This window comes from Oncorhynchus kisutch, linkage group LG4 (assembly GCF_002021735.2).
Source record: "Oncorhynchus kisutch isolate 150728-3 linkage group LG4, Okis_V2, whole genome shotgun sequence".
NCBI classification, from domain to species: Eukaryota; Metazoa; Chordata; class Actinopteri; order Salmoniformes; family Salmonidae; genus Oncorhynchus; species Oncorhynchus kisutch.
This window is the reverse complement of record NC_034177.2, coordinates 71,501,010-71,517,318: the sequence shown is the minus strand read 5'-3', so window position 1 is coordinate 71,517,318 and position 16,309 is coordinate 71,501,010. Positions and strand designations below refer to the sequence as shown.

Below are 16,309 nucleotides of genomic sequence, written 5' to 3'. Positions count from 1 at the left end.
TTTGGGCATAACATCAATTTTTTTGTCGTGTCACTTCACATAAACAGTATATTGCTAGTGCGCATGTTTTGCACTTTATAACTAAGATAGACTACACTACAGTCTGTCGTTTCCAATGGGAATGTGCAGAATGCCGGTCAAAATCCATCTCGTTCCATCTTCTCCCACTGCCGGCCAATGGGCCTCCTCTCATGCTTCAGATTTTGTGAAATATCTGTGGTTATCGTGTCCAGTTTTGCTGTAGACCGCCAAGGCAAGATAGGCTTATAGCCATGCAAAGAGTGCCCTCTTCAGGACAAATAATAAAATGCAACAATAAAGTCAAATTCTACGAAGAACGGCTTTTTCCCCTAGCGTTTCTCCACATTTTATATTGGTCCTTTTCGGTAGATTAAATGCCAATAAAAATACATCCATATAAGGCTAATATCGGCCGGGCTCAAATTTGTAGGGCCTTCCTCTGATACTGCCCGTTTTAGGGGTCCTGGGTGGCAGGGAGCTCGCCCCAGTGATGCTCTGGGGTATCAGTCAAACCTCTGTCACCGAGTAGGCTGATACCTATGGATTCTGTATCCATAAAATGGGGTAAGGCTGTACAGTCACATATGAATGTCAATATGTACAATAGGCTGAATAGTGAGGTGAATTCCCACTGTTAAAGTCCCGCAATAAGAGCTACAATGCTAATGTAACCTGTGCTATACTGCACCGCTGTAACTCTGCGTTAGGTACTTAGTAACTTCACATAGTACTTTAACAACTGTTACACTAATATGCGTGTAAACTATTCGCAGTTGTGTTCTGTGGGTGTCACTGAGTAGACTGATAACCCATTTCATGAATCCACAATCAATAAGTACGTGAAATATAAGTATGCCCCCAATGCAATTCTTAAATCAATACATCCACAGTGCGATTTCATACAGATGATATTTTTCGGAGGTCAAATGAACTAATTATTGTCATTTGTTAATATTCCAAACTTGTTCAGCATTATCTAGTTCAATTATGTCATGATTCCGTTATTTGTATCCGTTTGCATCACTTTCAATGAGGAACTTTTTATTTTGAAGGCGAACCGCAAAGTCCACTATTGTGGCTAGTCGTTATTGTAGCTAGCTTCACATAGGTCAAAACCACCTACCCACGAAAACAACCCCAAACCATCCCGACTAACGTTACGTTCAACGGTGTTGCATTTATATCGTCTACCCATCGGAATAAAAGGGAACCTAAAACGATTTATTTTGAAATTAAGAATATTTTTCATGTAATAATGTACGCCGGATAGCTACGCCACATTCCTCTGATAGCTACAAGTCGCCAATGTGATGTTATATGCGGTAAGTGTCAACTAGCTGACGTTACAAAGTAGCAAGTACAAGAAACCACAATTTATACATTATCGGGCTACACCATCTATTTTGTATCAGTTGTCATGCTTGCAATTTGTCTCTTTATCTAGCTAGCTATTTAACTAGATTTGTTGCATTGCCTGACTAGCTAACTAACATGTTATTCGAGCTAGCTAACACCCCTGTTTAATCTCTTTAACCTGATATTGTCAGTTAGCTAGCTAGCTCGCGATGTCAAACGCACCAACCGTTCGGTCAAATGAAGAATCTGTGGCCCTTTTAGCGAATGAACTCTGACTAAACTGGAAGCTGTTGCTGGCTGTCATTTCCATTTAATATCTGGTAGCTAACATGCTAAAGAAAGCCAGCTTGTTTTAGCAAACTATAACTTGCTATTTTTAGCAGCTTAGTTTAAGCCACACATGCAATGACTGGAAGAAATAAATGGACACCATAAACTCTGTTACACTCAGTGGGGTAAAGTACTTTAGTAAAAATACTTTCTGTACTTCGCTATTTATATTTTTGACAATTTACTTAACTACTCCTAAAGAAAATATACTTTTTAATCCATACGTTTTCCCTGACACCCAAAATTACTTACACTTTGAATGCTCAGCAGGACAGGAAAATTAACCAATTCACGAGCATATCAAGAGAACTTCCATGGTCATTCTCTGATCTGGTGGACTGACTAAACACAAATGCTTTGTTTGTAAATTATGTTGGAGTGTGCCCCTGGCTAACCGTAAATGAAAAAAAAATAGAAAATGGTGCCATCTGGTTTGTTTAATATAGGGAATGACAATTGGGTACTTATCCCATCACTGGTTACACCATACTTGATCTAGCTACCTGCAATTGTCTGTGTTGCAGTCTGGTCAATTTGACTCAGTTTGTTACCTTGCTGTGAAGGTTGAGTTAGTTTGATTTAATCAGGCTGTAATTAATTAACAATTAATTGTTAAATAGGATACAGCCTGAAACTAATGCCTGCCAAATCGTGTAAATGTTCCTTACAAGCCACAATGTTTTATACAATTACATTTTAACTTACTCTACCTGTTATCTGTGTGGGTTGTTCTTAAATGTCTCGACCATTTGAGACAAAATATTCACAATATTGTTTACCTGACTTTTCAGAGAGCTGGTAGGTTTTATATTGACTATTCAGTTCTACTTCATACCTATCAGACCATCAGTATGGTTGAAAGTATGGATTATATCCCTCGTGCTTCTCGTGCTCCGCACAGGTCGAGTTGGTTGCTGGATCGATTCCCTGAGCTGACAAGGTACAAATCTGTTGTTCTTCCCTGAACAAGGCAGTTAACTCACTGTTCCCCGGTAGGCCATCATTGTAAATAAGAATTTGTTCTTAACTGACTTGCCTAGTTAAATAAAGGGTTAGCTGCAGAGGCTGTGGCTTGAGGGTCATCAAGCTCTAGCCTAGCTAAGGCTGCACACAGGACAGCGCGTAGTGAGGCAGAGCTTCCTTCTGACTCTGCGTGATCCGAGGCTTGGAATGACTCCTCTGACCCATCTTTAGCGTTCACGGTATGGGTAAACAACACTGGTTAGCACCTCCACCATGTTGTGCGTCATCACCCTGGTCACTAAAGTGCCGGTCAGATGCCCGAGTGGAGAGCCGGTCATCATCATCACTGCTATCTGTGTCCTTTGTTGCATCCCCCATGCTGGAGGGTGTGCTAGAGAGCCCCGACTCAGGGGGCTTGAATGAATGCAAAATAGTTTTTAGCTTCTCTATCTCAGAAGATAAGTAATCGATCTTATGAGTGAGGCTCTTACTTCTTATTTTTTTATAGGTGAAGGGTAGGGGGGCATCGGTTTCATGGGCTTTCCCTCTTTTTGTGGCCTTGGATGGGTCCTGGCGAACAATGCCAGACGCTGGTAAATTATCTGTGAAAACAAGGCCCTCTACTCTGGCTAGCCGCGCTTCAATCCTAACACAGGTTCTCGCCAGCCCCAGATGGCGACGCAGCCGTGGTCAGCAACCCCACAAACAGGCGTAGGGACAGAAACTGAGTGGCGGAGGTCAGCCGTTGGCATCTCACTCCTCAGACACATGGGTGGTGATGACCCTCTCACAAGGGTACAGGCTCCGGTTGGGTACAGGCTCTCACAAGGGTACAGGCTCCCACCATTCTCAGGGATTAGAATGACTTCAGTCACAGACCCTCTGAAAGCTTGCACCCTCAACAAGGAGATTGTAGGGCGCGATCACGAGTAAAAGCTTCAGAACAGCAAGATGGCTTTTACTCAACCTATTTCCTGGTTCCGAAGAAAGATGGAGGGTTCCGTCCAGTTCTGCATTTAAAATGATTAAATGTTCGCCTTCCAGGGCCAGGTATACCAGTTTGTGATATTACCCTTCAAGTCTCTCCCTGGCTCCTCGCATCTTCAGAAGATGCATAAGCGCAGCCCTGAGCTCTCTCCACCTACAGGGTAGATTCTTATTTATCTCGACGACTGGCTCATCTGCGCCCCCCCCCCCCCCAATCGTGAGGGTGTGGCCAAGGGCACAGGGTTGACACTGAACCACGTCACCACACCTGGTCTTACCGTGAACAATGAAAAGAGGAACTTCATACCAAGCCAATTGGTCACCTTTGTCATGGCTCTGAACTCCTGCACTATGAGGGCATGTATAACACCTCAACACGTGGCCAGCATTCTTCTTCTTCCTCAACAATTACAGTTTAATAAGTTGGTGAAGGTAAGAACGTTCCAACAACATATGGGCATGCTCAAGGTGGCCTCCATGGTGACACCGTAAGGCCTGCTGTCTCACTACAAGTGTGGTTCAACTACCTCTGCTTGGACCCCAACCGGAACATAAACACCAAAATACGGGTGTCAAGGGTGTGCTACTCTACTCTGCAGCCTTGGAGGAATAGAGCCTGCCTGACTACAGGTGTACTACTCTGATCAATTCCTGGGGAGCAGTGTGACAACAGGTCTGTATGTGGAGAGTGGTGCCCCTGCTGGAGGAAAGCACACATCAACGTGCTGGAACTTCAGACAGTTTACCTAGCCCTGAATAACTTTCTGCCGGTTCTCAAGCACAAACATGACCTGATTCAATCATACAATACATAGACAGTGTTCCACATCAACCATCAAGGTGATATGAGGTCTGTAGGGTCCCTACATGTGGCCCAACAACTCTTGATATGGGCCCTACCACATCTGGCCTCCCTACGAACCATTCATTTCCCAGTCAAGGTGAACGAGGTGGCAGACTTCTTGTTGCAACAGAAACTGCCCCCGGGGAATGGAGACTTCGCCCACAAGTATTAAAGATGATATGTCAGTGGTATGGAACAGCACATGTGAACCTGTTTGCCTCAGAGCAAACTTCCCACTGCTCCCTCCTGTTCTCTCTGGCAGAGTCTAAGAGCCCCCTGGGCATACAGTGGGGAGAGCAAGTATTTGATACACTGCCGATTTTGCAGGTTTTCCTACTTACAAAGCATGTAGAGGTCTGTAATTTTTATCATAGCTACACTTCAACAGTGAGAGACGGAATCTAAAACAAAAATCCAGAAAATCACATTGTATGATTTTTAAGTAATTAATTTGCGTTTTATTGCATGACATAAGTATTTGATACATCAGAAAAGCAGAACTTAATATTTGGTACAGAAACCTTTGTTTGCAATTACAGAGATCATATGTTTCCTGTAATTCTTGACTAGGTTTGCACACACTGCAGCAGGGATTTTGGCCCACTCCTCCATACAGACCTTCTCCAGATCCTTCAGGTTTCGGGGCTGTCGCTGGGCAATACAGACTTTCAGCTCCCGCCAAAGATTTTCTATTGGGTTCAGGTCTGGAGACTGGCTAGGCCACTCCAGGACCTTGAGATGCTTTTTACGGAGCCACTCCTTAGTTGCCCTGGCTGTGTGTTTCGGGTCGTTGTCATGCTGGAAGACCCAGCCATGACCCATCTTCAATGCTCTTACTGAGGGAAGGAGGTTGTTGGCCAAGATCTCGCGATACTTGGCCCCATCCATCCTCCCCTCAATACGGTACAGTCATCCTGTCCCCAAAGAATGATGTTTCCACCTCCATGCTTCACAGTTGGGATGGTGTTCTTGGGGTTGTACTCATCCTTTTTCTTCCTCCAAACACGGCGAGTGGAGTTTAGACCAAAAAGCTCTATTTTTGTCTCATCGGACCACATGACCTTCTCCCATTCCTCCTCTGGATCATCCAGATGGTCATTGGCAAACTTCAGATGGGCCTGGACATGCGCTGGCTTGAGCAGGGGGACCTTGCGTGCGCTGCAGGATTTTAATCCATGACGGCTTAGTGTGCTACTAATGATTTTCTTTGAGACTGTGGTCCCAGCTCTCTTCAGGTCATTGACCAGGTCCTGCCGTGTAGTTCTGGGCTGATCCCTCACCTTCCTCATGATCATTGATGCCCCACGAGGTGAGATCTTGCATGGAGCCCCAGACCGAGGGTGATTGACCGTCATCTTGAACTTCTTCCATTTTCTAATTATTGCGCCAACAGTTGTTGCCTTCTCATCAAGCTGCTTGCCTATTGTCCTGTAGCCCATCCCAGCCGTGTGCAGGTCTACAATTTTGTCCCTGATGTCCTTACAGAGCTCTCTGGTCTTGGCCATAGTGGAGAGGTTGGAGTCTGTTTGATGGACTGTGTGGACAGGTGCAGTTAATACAGGTAATGAGTGGAGAACAGGAGGGCTTCTTAAAGAAAAACTAACAGGTATGTGAGAGCTGGAATTCTTACTGGTTGGTAGGTGATCAAATACTTATGTCGTGCAATAAAATGCAAATTCATTACTTAAAAATCATACAATGTACAGTTGAAGTGTACCTATGATAAAATACTTTGTAAGTAGCTTTGTAAGTAGGAAACACTGCTGATTTTGCAGGTTATCAAATACTTGTTCTCCCCACTGTAGATGCCTTAACATCCCACATGGCCAGAGGGCCTACTGTATGCTTTCCTTCCAACCCCCCTGTTCTTAGCAATGCTGCACAGGGTCTCTCAGGCTCAGCACAGTCTGCTGCTTGAAGCCCCCAGATAGCCAGCGAGATCCTGGTTTCCAACCCTCCTCAGTCTTCTGGAGGGAGAGCCATGGCAGCTCCCTCAGACAGGTCCTGCTCTCACAGTTAGACGGCAGGATATGGCATCTCTGACCAGACCAACTACAGCTATGGGTGTGGCCTTTGAAGAGCTTGACCCTCTACTGATCAGCTGCGACTCTGCTATTATCGAGACGTTACAGAATGCCAGAGCCCCATCGACCAGGAAGATGTATGCTGGTCGCTGGAAGCTGTTTATTGAATGGTGCTTTACCAGGGCAGAGCTTCCTTCAGAAACTATTGTACTCAAGGGCCTCCCGGGTGGCGCAGTGGTTAAGGGCGCTGTACTGAGATAGATAGTAGCTACTAAAAACAATTGGATACCACGAAATTGGGGAGAAAAAGGGGTAAAAAAAACAACAACTATTGTACTCCGGTCGCTCTGCCTCTACCTTGAAGGTGTATGCCTCAGGCCTATCGGCTAACCATTTACACATCGATGGAAAATTGTCAGGGACCCACTACCTCATCTGCCAATTCAGAGGTTAGTAGTGCTATTCCTCGTGACCTTGTTGGTATGAGTCATCCGTACTTTCAACCACACGGACAAATGTAACTATGGTTCTACGGATACCTGGAAGACGGTCAGTACTTTCCTGTCACTCTGAATCTTTTGATGAGAACATTCTCTTAGACAGTGCGTGGTCTGATGTACTGTTTTATATGAAACGCGGAGGCAAGACCTCCCACGCTGTCACGTCACCGGCGTGACATTGTTGTTATTATTACTCGACCTGCTCGGCGCGCCAGGGATATAATCCATACTTTCAACCGTACTGACGGTCTTCCAGGTCCGTAGTTACATTTGTAACTTCTGTTTTTCGCTCGTCAATAGCTAGTGCAACCAAGCAGGCATGTCATAAAAATGGTACAGTGCCTTCAGAAAGTATTCATACCCTTGCTTTATTCCACATTTTGTTGTTACAACTGGATTTCAAAATGGATTAAATAAATAAAAAATTCACCCATATGCACACAATACCCTATAATAACAGTGAAAACATGTTATTAGAAATTTCAGCAAATTTATTTAACTTTTTTAAATGTAAAAAATAAATAAACAAACAAAAAACGGGTTGATTGTTCTCCATCCTCCCCTGATTCAGAATCTACAATTTTATTGTCATGGCATGCTTGGTTCAATAGCTATTGGCGAGAGAACGGAATATCCAGTGCAAATCTAACTTTACCTGGTGCCAAACCAACCATATACCGGCTGGGTCTCCAAAAAAATTGTACACACTTTCTGGTGTGTACATTTACATGATTTTGCAGGAATTCGTTTCAGGCTGTATATAGCAATTAATTGTGTATTACAGCCTGATTTAATGAGACTAAGGTTGAGTAGGCATACTAAGGAGCTACTTTTCAGTATGAACTCACTATGCCTTCTGAAAGTGTAGTGGTTGCAAAGAAACATCAACAAACAGATTTACAGCCATGTAGATACAGTTGAAGTCGAAAGTTTACATACACCTTAGCCAAATGCATTTAATCTCAGTTTTTCACAATTCCAGACTTAATAATCAGAGTAAAAATTCCCTGTTTTAGGTCAGTTAGGAACACCACCTTATGTTAAGAATGTGAAATGTCAGAATAATAGTAGAGATTTATTTAAGCTTTTATTTTTTTCATCACATTCCCAGTGGATCAGAAGTTTACATACACTCAATTAGTATTTGGTAGCATTGCCTTTTTAAATTGTTTAACTTGTGTCAAATGTTTCGGGTAGCCTTCCACAAGCTTCCCACAATAAGTTGGGTGAATTTTGGCCCATTCCTCCTGACAGAGCTGGTGTAACTGAGTCAGGTTTGTAGGCCTCTTTTCTTGCACACGCTTTTTCAGTTCTGCCCACAAATGTTCTATAGGATTGAGGTCAGGGCTTTGTGATGGCCACTCCAATACCTTGACTTTGTTGTCCTTAAGCCATTTTGCCACAACTTTGGAAGCATGCTTGGGGTCATTGTCCATTTGGAAGACCCATTTGCAACCAAGATTTAACTTCCTGACTGATGTCTTGAGATGTTGCTTCAGTATATCCACATACTTTACCTCCTCATGATGCCATCTATTTTGTGAAGTGCACCAGTCCCTCCTGCAGCAAAGCATGTGCCCCCCGGCCCCACCCCCGTGCTTCACGGTTGGGATGGTGTTTTTCGGCATGCAAGCCTCCCCCTTTTTCCTCCAAACATAATGATGGTCATTATGGCCAAACAGTTATATATATTTTTTCCCCTCCAAGGATGAATCAGACTTGTGGAAGTCTACAATTTTTTTATCTGAGGTCTTGCCTGATTATCTTTTGATTTTCCCATGATGTCAAGCAAAGAGGCACTGAGTTTGAAGGTAGGCCTTGAAATACATCCACAGATACACCTCCAATTGACTCAATGATGTCAATTAGCCTACCAGAAACTTCTAAAGCCATGACACAATCTTCTGGGATTTTCCAAGCTGTTTAAAGGCACAGTCAACTTAGTGGATGTAAACTTCTGACCCACTGGAATTGTGATTAAGTGAAATAATCTGTCCGTAAACAAATGTTGGAAAAAAGACTTGTGTCATGCACGAAGTAGATGTCCTAACTAACGTGCCAAACTATAGTTTGTTAACAAGGAATTTGTGGAATGGTTGAAAATGAGTTATAATGACTCTAAATGTATGTAATCTTCTGACTTCAGCTGTATATCTCACAATTCTTTGACTTGCAAGTTGCCACAGTGTTTTTTGTTTGCTCAATGTATGGTCCAGTATAATCCTGATTTGAACTGATTTGGCTGATTATTTTCATGGTTTGAATGTAGAGAGGACATGAGGCATGTAAGTTCAGGCATAGCGTGTGTGACCTGATTTACTATTAGTTACCATGAAGCTTCTCTAAATGGTCCTCCACCTTGGGGAGAGAGAAGTAAACATCAACACATATATTTTTACACATGCTTTTGAAGAGCATATAGCAGGCTATGAATGCTGCCAGGCAACCTCTGAAGTATGAAAATAAAATCAACAATAGAAAGCAGCCCTGAGGACTTCCAAACTGTGCAAATGTCCAGAGAAAGGGAGAGGCTAGAATGAAAATGTGAGGTTTGTTTTCAAAAAGGGGGAAGGGTCATGGTGCTGTTCTTGTGAAAGCACTTATTATTACCAAAGATACTTCCTACTCTTGAGGGATGATAAAATGACGAATGTGTAAGGGGTCAGGGCATTATGTCAATGAACACAACAATTAATTGTTTTTTTATTGTTGTCAGTATGGCCAGTTCACTTTGCAAAGGAATTATCTTTGCCAAGCATGTCTATGGACAAGCAGATGAGTTCAAAGCAGACAAGACAAGTCTGTTTTGTGTGCTTGCAGAAACAAGATTGCTGTATTTGGATTCAAACTGAAGGCTTCTTGATTTTAGCAAACCAACATTTTCACACAGCTCTTTGACAAGAGTTTTTATATCAACTTATTTTGGGAGTTATGGCTTTGCTTACTGAAAGCCTATACATTTATTTATTATGTAGGCTATGAGGTAAATGGGACCCTTCCTACCTCGGTCTGTATGCATACTCTGAACCACATGATGGCAATGACTTCACTCTGTTCCTCTCCATGCATAATTAGAAACGCATGAAGTTCTACCAACACTCACATGATATGCCCAAGTTTGCCTGGCTAGCAACTAGTCTTGGAGTTCTAGTGCACTTGGATCTACAGTGCCTTGCGAAAGTATTCGGCCCCCTTGAACTTTGCGACCTTTTGCCACATTTCAGGCTTCAAACATAAAGATATAAAACTGTATTTTTTTGTGAAGAATCAACAACAAGTGGGACACAATCATGAAGTGGAACGACATTTATTGGATATTTCTAACTTTTTTAACAAATCAAAAACTGAAAAATTGGGCGTGCAAAATTATTCAGCCCCCTTAAGTTAATACTCTGTAGCGCCACCTTTTGCTGCGATTACAGCTGTAAGTCGCTTGGGGTATGTCTCTATCAGTTTTGCACATCGAGAGACTGACATTTTTTCCCATTCCTCCTCGCAAAACTTCTCGAGCTCAGTGAGGTTGGATGGAGAGCATTTGTGAACAGCAGTTTTCAGTTCTTTCCACAGATTCTCGATTGGATTCAGGTCTGGACTTTGACTTGGCCATTCTAACACCTGGATATGTTTATTTTTGAACCATTCCATTGTAGATTTTGCTTTATGTTTTGGATCATTGTCTTGTTGGAAGACAAATCTCCGTCCCAGTCTCAGGTCTTTTGCAGACTCCATCAGGTTTTCTTCCAGAATGGTCCATCTTCCCTGTCCCTGCTGAAGAAAAGCAGGCCCAAACCATGATGCTGCCACCACCATGTTTGACAGTGGGGATGGTGTGTTCAGGGTGATGAGCTGTGTTGCTTTTACGCCAAACATAACGTTTTGCATTGTTGCCAAAAAGTTCAATTTTGGTTTCATCTGACCAGAGCACCTTCTTCCACATGTTTGGTGTGTCTCCCAGGTGGCTTGTGGCAAACTTTAAACAACACTTTTTATGGATATCTTTAAGAAATGGCTTTCTTCTTGCCACTTCCATAAAGGCCAGATTTGTGTAATATACGACTGATTGTTGTCCTATGGACAGAGTCTCCCACCTCAGCTGTAGATCTCTGCAGTTCATCCAGAGTGATCATGGGCCTCTTGGCTACATCTCTGATCAGTCTTCTCCTTGTATGAGCTGAAAGTTTAGAGGGACGGCCAGGTCTTGGTAGATTTGCAGTGGTCTGATACTTCTTCCATTTCAATATTATCGCTTGCACAGTGCTCCTTGGGATGTTTAAAGCTTGGGAAATCTTTTTGTATCCAAATCCGGCTTTAAACTTCTTCACAACAGTATCTCGGACCTGCCTGGTGTGTTCCTTGTTCTTCATGATGCTCTCTGCGCTTTTAACGGACCTCTGAGACTATCACAGTGCAGGTGCATTTATACGGAGACTTGATTACACACAGGTGGATTGTATTTATCATCATTAGTCATTTAGGTCAACATTGGATCATTCAGAGATCCTCACTGAACTTCTGGAGAGAGTTTGCTGCACTGAAAGTAAAGGGGCTGAATAATTTTGCACGCCCAATTTTTCAGTTTTTGATTTGTTAAAAAAGTTTGAAATATCCAATAAATGTCGTTCCACTTCATGATTGTGTCCCACTTGTTGTTGATTCTTCACAACAAAATACAGCTTTATATCTTTATGTTGGAAGCCTGAAATGTGGCAAAAGGTCGCAAAGTTCAAGGGGGCCGAATACTTTCGCAAGGCACTGTATGTTGAGTACTTGGATCTATGTTGAAAGAGGATATATCCCATCTAATGTTTACATCTGAAGATCTGAGTCGTACGTACATTTAGGGCATTTCCATGTAAAAGGACCCATGTGCACCAACGTGAAGTTCATTGGAATATGTCAAATGAAAACTAATGCAGGGCATACAATACACGACTTTAAAATATCTAACGTCACTGAACCTCTCACATTAAACGACCGTCTTTCCTGTAGTTTTCCGTCTTGCCAACGTAGTGGTGCACACACTAAGCAATGTATCACAGATGGGGGATTCACACACTACAAGATTCTTCAATTGGTTGTCAGGATTCTCGATACCACACTGTCTCATGAAAACGATGTGATTTAGATTGTTAACATAGCTAGAACGAGCTGTGGCTCAAAGCAGCCTCATAAACATTATCAGTCAGACATTCACGCTTGCCATACAGAGTTTAAATATCTAGCCAATAAATGTTGAATAGAAAAAACATTGCTTGTGAACTTCAGAGCTGTAATAATTTGACACTTTGTACTTGCTTTTAAAACTTCTTAGGGATAGGGGCAGTATTTTCACGTCCGGATGAAAAGCATGCCCAAAGTAAACTGCCTGTTATTCAGGCCCAGAAGCTAGGATATGCATATAATTGGTATATTTGGATAGAAAATCATCTAAAGTTTCTAAAACTGTTAAAATAATGTCTGTAAGTATAACAGAACTGATTTGGCAGGTGAAACCCCGAGGACAAACCATCCAGGGGAAAGAAACTTGAGGTCATAGTATTTCCCAATGGGTTTCTATGGGAAGCCCTATTTAATAGGAACCTCGTTGCAGTTCCAATGGCTTCCACTAGATGTCAACAGTCTTTAGAAATTGTTCAATGTTTTCTTTTGAGAAATGAAGAAGTATGGCTGTTTTTTGTAAGTGTCACTCCAGGTGGACTCTCTGTTTTGGTGCGCATGAACTGGAACGCGCTTCACGTTGTTTTTATCCGGTAACAGTTTATCCCGTCCTTAAATTTTATCGATTATTTACATTTTAGGATTCTTGAGGTTGGATTAGGAACGTTGTTTGAAATGTTTGTACCAAGTTTACAGGTAACTTATTAGATACTTTGTAGCCGTGTTGGGCAAGTTGGAACCGGTGTATTTCTGAATCAAACGCACCAAATAAATGGACATTTTGGGGATATCAAGAAGGAATTTATCGAACAAAATGACCATTCATTGTGTCACTGAGACATTTGGGATTGCAAAAAGAAGATCTTCAAAGGTAAGGCATTTATTATATCGTTATTTCTGACGTTTTTGTCGCCACCTGTCTGGTTAAAAATTATTTTCATGTGTTCGTTTGCGGGGTGCTGTCCTCAGATAATCGCATGGTCTGCTTTCGCCGTAAAGCCTTTTTGAAATCTGATACTGCAGCTGGATTAACAAGAAGTTAAGCTTTATTTTGATGTATTACACTTTTTTATTTTCGTGAATCTTGAAAATGGTTATTTCTGTAGTTTGAATTTGGCGCTCTGCAACTTCACTGGATGTTGTCAAATCGATCTCGCTAAAGGGATTGGCGCGCAAAGGGATCACTAACAGGTTAACAAAAGCCAAACACATCATAGTAGTAGTCATCGCTCCTTCTCGAGAGTCTACACATTTTGGGTGATGCGATACAGCGTCATCTTGGCTTATTCCCTAGCGAGCTCTAATTGGCTTGCTGATCACTGTTCTCAACTTTTCATTGCACATCTCGAGCTCAAGAACTACAAGAGCATGGCAGATTTTGTGTCGATATTTGGCACATCTTGGACAGCTCAAAGACTAGATCTGTAGTCAGATTGCGTCGCTGACCCACTCACGTTAAACGTGTGTCATGGTCAAAATTATTATCACCCCTGTTTTCAATACTCTAGCACCCACCACTTGCGAGGATAACGACTCTGAAATGTCCTGGTAGCCTAGTTGGTGAAGTTCATGATGCTTAAGGTCAACAAAAAACGGAGGACGATTTTACCAAAACTGTTACCAAATGTTACAGCTGCACAGTTATTCTAGTGCTATTGTAAAATGTTCAGTGGGAATTGTTCAAATTTTTAAAATGAATGTTGTTGTTTTTTGTAACATGGAATTGCCCTTTACTTTTTGAGACTTGGATGACTTCATTTGTTAATTTTGTTAAATGCTTTTTTTGTTTTGAAGAACTCCACAACAACAAAGACTTGCATTCAGAAAACGATTCTCACAATTTTATTTTATATTTTTATTTAACCAGGTAGGCCAGTTGAGAACAAGTTCTCATTTACAACTGCGACCTGGCCAAGATAAAGCAAAGCAGTGCGACAACAGAGTTACCCATAAACAAACGCACAGTCATTAACACAAAATAAAATAAAAATCTATGTACAGTGTGTGCAAATGTAGGGAGGTAGGCAATAAATAGGCCCTAGAGGTGAAAATAATGACAATTTAGCATTAATACGGATGGCACTGTGATAGACTACATCCAGTTTGCTGAGTAGAATGTTGGGGGCTATTTTGTAAATGACATTGTTGAGGATCGGTAGGATATAGTCAGTTTTACGAGGGTATGTTTGGCGGCATGAGTGAAGGAGGCTTTGTTGCGAAATAGGAAGCCGATTTCTAGATTTAATTTTGGATTGGAGATGTGAGTCTGGAACGAGAGTTTACAGTCTAACCAGACACCTAGGTATTTGTAGTTCACATATTTTAGGTCAGAACCGTCCAGAGTAGTGATGCTAGTTGGGCGGGAGGGTGCGGGTAGCAATCGGTTGACGAGCATGCACATTTAACCTCTCTGAGATATGTGGGACGGTATCGTCACAGAAAAAACACAGCCATTTTTCAAGCCAAAGAGAGGAGTCACAAAAAGCACAAATAGAGGTCAAATTAATCACTAACCTTTGATGATCTTCATCAGATGACACTCATAGGACTTCATGTTACACAATACATGTATGTTTTGTTTGTTAAAGTGTATATTTATATTTAAAAAAATCTCATTTTACATTGGCGCGTTACGTTCAGTAGTCCTAAAACATGCGGTGATTGTGCAGAGAGCCACATCTATGTACAGAAATACTCATTATAAATGTTGATGAAAATACAACTGTTATACATGGCATTAGAGATATACTTCTCCTTAATGCAACCTCTGTCTGTTTTTTTACTTTACGGAAAAAGCAAACCATGCAATAATCTGAGTACAGCTTTCAGACAACAAAGCAACCAAAAAGATATCCGGCATATTGGGTAGTCCACATTAGTCATAAATAGCATTATAAATACTCCCTTACCTTTGATCTTCGTCAGAATGCACTACCAGGAATCGCAGCTCCACAATAAATGTTTGTTTTGTTCGATAATGTCCATCTTTATGTCGAAATAGATTCGTTTGGTAAACAAATCCAAAAGCTTGTTCAGGTCCCGTCAAAATAAAAGTTCAAAAAGTTCTGTTACAGCCTGTAGAAACTTGTCAAACTAAGTATAGAATCAATCTTTAAGGTGTTTTTAACATAAATCATCAATAAGTTTCCAAGCAGAGAATTCCATTGTCTGTAGAAAAGCAATGGAACGAGAGCTAACTCTCTTGTGACTGTGCCTCGGATCCTGTGGCAACCTGCCAGACACCTGGCTCAAACAGCCCCTATGAGCCCCCACTTCACAGTATAATCCTCAACAAAGTTCTAAAGACTGTTGACATCTAGTGGAAGCCTTAGGAAGTGCAACATAACCAATATCCCACTGTATCTACAATAGGGGCTGAGTAAAAAAAACTAATACAAGTCTCAGATTTCCCACTTGCTGGTTGGATTTTTCTCAGGTTTTCGTCTGCCTTATGAGTTATGTTATACTCACAGACATCATTCAAACAGTTTTAGAAACTTCAGAGTATTTTCTATCCAATACTACTAATAATATGCATATATTTGCCTGCTACTCTGTCCCAGATGCTGTTTACTCTGGGCACCTTATTCATCCAAGCTACTCAATACTGTCACCAAGAAGGCCACGGAAGGAGTGTTGTATGGCGTTGAAGCTCGTTTGGAGGTTTGTGTTCAAAGAAGGGCCAGATGTATACAGAATGGTGTCGTCTGCGTAGAGGTGGATCAGAGAATCACCAGCAGCAAGAGCGACATCATTGATATATACAGAGAAAAGAGTCAGCCTGAGAATTGAACCCTGTGGCACACCCATAGAGACTGCAAGAGGTCCGGACAACAGGCCCTCTGATTTGACACACTGAACTCTATCTGAGAAGTAGTTGGTGAACCAGGCGAGGCAGTCAATTGAGAAGCCAAGGCTATTGAGTCTGCCGATTTAAGAATGCGGTGATTGACAGAGTCGAAAGCCTTGGCCAGGTCGATGAAGATAGCTGCACAGTACTGTCTTTTATCGATGGCGGTTATGATATCGTTTAGGACCTTGTGCCTGGCTGAGGTGCACGCATGACCTGCTCGGAAACCAGATTGCAAAGTGGAGAAGGTACGGTGGGATTCGAAATGGTCGGTGAT

The 16,309-nt window shown here is 42.0% G+C and overlaps 1 protein-coding gene across 1 annotated transcript in view; it reads left to right on the top strand.

Moving 5' to 3' along the window:
• The first annotated feature begins 1,096 nt into the window (after window positions 1-1,096).
• Window positions 1,097-16,309, top strand: part of LOC109889944 (phosphatidylcholine:ceramide cholinephosphotransferase 1) — a 52,895-nt gene continuing 37,682 nt past the window's right edge. The window contains exon 1 of the mRNA XM_020481798.2: window positions 1,097-1,343. The gene's annotated coding sequence lies outside the window, so the exon portion shown is untranslated. The remainder of the gene's footprint in view (window positions 1,344-16,309) is intronic.